The 4,410-nt window shown below is 49.0% G+C and overlaps 1 pseudogene; it reads right to left on the bottom strand.

Annotated features, from left to right (window-relative positions):
- Positions 1–437: 437 nt before the first annotated feature.
- On the bottom strand, positions 438–1,581 carry LOC103294175 (adiponectin receptor protein 1-like; annotated as a pseudogene).
- Positions 1,582–4,410: the final 2,829 nt, after the last annotated feature.

Genomic DNA, 4,410 nt, shown 5'->3' with positions numbered 1-4,410 from the left:
CATTTCCGAAAAGTGTGCTACAAAACGGATGGCCTGTTCCAAGCCAGGTTAAAAGGATGGGGGTAAGGGAGGGACATTTTCTTCCAGAAATAGAATTTCTGAAGTGTCCCAGTCCATCATTTTCCCCCAAAATGGTTGGAGGAGGGATAAAATCTCAACATGAGGTTCAAAGCACTCTGTGCCCAGGGGACGGAGTTGCCTTGCTGAGGCGGGCTGCTGAGGAGGGGCATGGCCCGGCGGCTCACCCCTTCCTTGGCGAGGGACACAGAAGCTTACCCCCCGCCCTGCGCTGGGGAGGTGGGCTGAAGCCTGGCGGGCACTAGATTCTCTAAGAGGTTTCCTCTAGAAACAAACAACTCAGACGCTTCCTTTCACTTCAGCAAAGAAGTTATTTTTGAAAGCACTTGGGACGTTCCCCTCCAGCCTTGGGGGGAGGCTCAGAGAAGAGAGTCAGCAGTACAGCCGCCTTCCGGGCCCGCAGCGGAATTCCTGAAGGTTGGAGACCCCGTAGAAGTGGACAAAGGCTGCTGCCACCACCAGGACGTGAACAATCTGATGCGGCTGGAACCATATGTCAAACTTTCCAGGAAAGAAGCGCTCAGGCATTCGAGCAGCAGAGAGGCCAGCCCGGGTGATGTACATCACAGCCATGAGGAAGAAGCAGCCCATCTGGGCCACAGTGGTGGCCTAGACAAAGCCCTCGTGGATCGCAGAGGGCACAGTGGGCACCAGGACCACCCCTGCTCTTGTCTGCCGGTGTGTAGGAGTGGCAAACCGGTCCCACTGTGCCACGGTGATGGCGGAAATGCCCAGGACACAGATGATGGAGAGGCAGATGAGCCGTGGCTGTGGGGAGCAGTAGAAGGAGTAATAGAGCCAGGGGACAAAGCTCCCCATAATCAGTAGAGCAATCCCTGAGTAATCCAGTTTGGAAAAAGTCCAAGAGACTTTCTCTGAGTGAAAGAGCCAGGAGGAGCTGAGGCAGAGCACCGCGCCCAGGAAGAACACCCCAAACACCACCTTCTCCTGCAGGGGGCCATGAAGTACATGTTTGGTCTCAGCGTGGTCAAGATTTCCAGAAACAGAAACAGCACAAAACCAAGCCGATGGGCCCAGATATTGCTGGTCTCTGTGTGGATGCGGAAGATGCTCCTGAAGCAGGCCCGGAAGGAGGGCATAGGCGGCCTGTGGCCATGAAGCAAGTAATCGTGGTCCTTCAGCCAGTCGGGGAGCACATCGTGCGGGATGACCCTCCAGCGTCCCTCCCAGACCTTATACACGAACTCCTCCATCTTCTCCATGGCATGATGTGCTTTCAGGGGAAGATTCAGGATCCTCTCCTCCTCCTCCTCCTCCTCCTTCTCCTCCTCCTCCTCCTCCTCCTCTTCCTCCTCCTCCTCCTCTTCTTCCTCCTCTTCTTTCTCCTGGGACACTGGGCATGCTTGCTCTTCTTCAGTGATTCCCTGTTTGCCCTTCTCTTCTAGCAGGGGTCCCAGTTCAGCCAGCTCCACTGTGTCCGTCTCCCTGTTACTGGCAGGAGCCCCATTTCCCTGTCACCACTGGTCCTTTGTGAGAAGACATCTAGCTGGTACCTCAGTACCCTGCAGCTTCAGCTTGGGGACAGGCTGGGTGTCTCAGCCCCAGGGGGCAGAGATCTCCCTGTGACGGCAGACACACCAGGCGACAGGCTCAGCTGGGGCCGTAGATCCCACGCTACATCCCTTAGGGGCCCCGATCTTTAAGCTCCCCGAGAGGGAAGGGCTAAACCCAGTTTGTTTGTTTGTTTGTTTGTTTTTTAATTTATTGATTTTTTACAGAGAGGAAGAGAGAGGGATAGAGAGTTAGAAACATCGATGAGAGAGAAACATCGATCAGCTGCCTCTTGCACACCCCCTACTGGGGATGTGCCCGTAACCAAGGTACATGCCCTTGACCGGAATCGAACCTGGGACCCTTGAGTCCGTAGGCCAACGCTCTATCCACTGAGCCAAACCGGTTTCGGCTAAACCCAGTTTTTGATGGCTCCCAAGGATGGAGGCTGGGACAAGTGCACATGACTGGCTCAGGCCTCAGCATCTGGGTAGGGAATTCTGGCAGCAGTATCTTGAGCTACTCAGCAGTAGCCTCAGGCACAACCATCAGCTTCCCTCAGATGCAAGAATTGGTTGTGCCGTAATATTCATTTTGTTTGTTTTGTTTTTTAATCCTCACCCTAGGATATTTTTCCATTGATTTTAGAGAGAGTGGAAGAGAGAGGGAAAGACAGAGAGAAACATCGATGTGAGAGAAAACATCAATTGGTTGCCTCCTGCACACACCATGACCACGGCACAGGCTGGGGAGGAGCCTGCAACTGAGATACATGCCCTTGACCGGAATTGAGCCCCGGACCCTTGAGTCCGCAGGCCAACACTCTATCCACTGAGCCAAACTGCCCAGGGCAGCCGAATATTCATTTTGGGTTCCCTGTGGCAATGCTGAGTCCCTGTTGGCTCAGGAACTCTTGCTGTTTTCAGCAGGTGACTCAACATCATTGAGGGGACTGACTTTCATTTGTGGGGTCAAAGCCCCCTTCTTGATTCACTCTTGACAGCTCATCTTAGGTCTTTAGGATTCCTAGTGAGAATCATTCTTGGGGGCATGGTCTCACATGAGAGTAGGGTCAGAGACACAACTGGTAGCATCTTTGAGCATCTACTGAAGGGAGCGGGCCCTGAGGACTGGGGGGATCCGGAAAGGCCTCCCAGAGGTGGAGCATGAGGATCTGGACAGGTGTTCACACTGTGGCCTGTGTGGTCTGCAGTGCACAACCCATATAGCTGTATATGGCCTCCCTGTGGATAGGCCAGCAAGAAGGGACTAAGTACTCCAGGAAGTAAAACGATGTTAAAGATCCAGCCACTTTGGTATGATTCACATTCATTCATTACCACTTTAATTCAAGGAATATTCTATAACTCACAGGCATTTTCACCTCATTATTATTTCAACTCCCTTGATTTCTCTGGAGGATTGCTTTGGGGCAAGTATTATTGCCTTCAGAGCAACCTCGGTAGAATACATTAAAAGTAGCAACCTGGATTCTGAGAGTGAATTATTGCCAGAGATGAAGGGGAGCCTCCCATCCTTGGGCTCGAGCTCCTCTCAAGTCCTGCCTTAAATTCTACCACTTACATTTTAAAAACGCAGCTTGATTTTTCAAGGGTAATGAAAGAAAAGTGAGGGGGCCATGAGAGCACTCCACTAAACAAGGGCCAACACTGGAATGAAATTTTAAAAATCATTTATCCTTGCGTGGTGACAAACTGAAGTTGCTATAAATGCCAAGAGAAAACAATACAGAGAAAATGGATGGGGTTACCGGAACATGTTCATAAATTTATGCAGTAAATGTGCTGTGTGTTCTACAATCGGCAATCGTCTGATATAAGACAATATTAAGGTGCTGCAAAGTCTAAGTTAATATAACACTTCTCCACTATACTATTTAGATTTATTGCCTGAATTTTTATGGGTTTTAAACGGCTTTTCCTTGACATTAAATATTTAGCAGTTAAGTTAATTCGTCACTTTAATCTCGAATTGTTTTATACTGAATTTAAAACAGTTATCTAGTTGAAGAGGGACAGGAAGTATGATATGCTTATATCCTGGATTTGTGGACAGATTTTTGGGATGGGGAAGCCAGATTGGAGAATTGCAGTTTTCAGAAATCTCTTGTAACGATGAAATGATGTGTTTCAGAGCTTTCACTGGAGGTCTTGTTTCGTGGGAGAATGACAAGGTCCTCACTGTCATCACTGCCCATTCCTGTTAGAAAGAAGGCAATAGACATTGGCCCTTGCTCACTGTGTATGGGAGAAATTAAGGCACCAAAAGCAAGTTTCACATGGTTGGCTAATAATCATTGGTGCTGGACCATGCAGAGGAGGTTGACTAGAGTATGGGCTTCATCTTTCTATATGTTTGAAATATCCATAATTGAAAAGAAAAAGAGGCTCAAGAAAGAAACATGGCCCAGCTGGCATGGCTCAGTGATTGAGCATCGACCTATGAACCAGGAGGTCACAGTTGGATTCCCAGTCAGGGCACATGCCCGGGTTGCAGGCTCCATCCCTAGTGGCGGGCAATCAGGAGGTAGCCAATCAATGATTCTCTCTCATCATTAATGTTTCTATCTCTCTCTCTTCCTCTCTGAAATCAATAAAAATAATTTTTTTTTACAAAGAAAGAAACATTAGACAAAAATGTAAAACAGCACATTTTACCCCAATGACAGGATATGAGTTTGAACCTCACTTCCTCCCTCTCAGGTTAATCTTCCCCTTCGCCTGAAGTTTCCTGAGCTCTTCCTCAAAGCTATTCTGAGTCCCGTTTCAGCACTGTCACTGCAAACATAGGATTGAATCT

Source organism: Eptesicus fuscus, chromosome 14 (genome assembly GCF_027574615.1).
Source record: "Eptesicus fuscus isolate TK198812 chromosome 14, DD_ASM_mEF_20220401, whole genome shotgun sequence".
NCBI classification, from domain to species: domain Eukaryota; kingdom Metazoa; phylum Chordata; class Mammalia; order Chiroptera; family Vespertilionidae; genus Eptesicus; species Eptesicus fuscus.
This window is presented reverse-complemented; position numbering and strand designations above follow the sequence as displayed.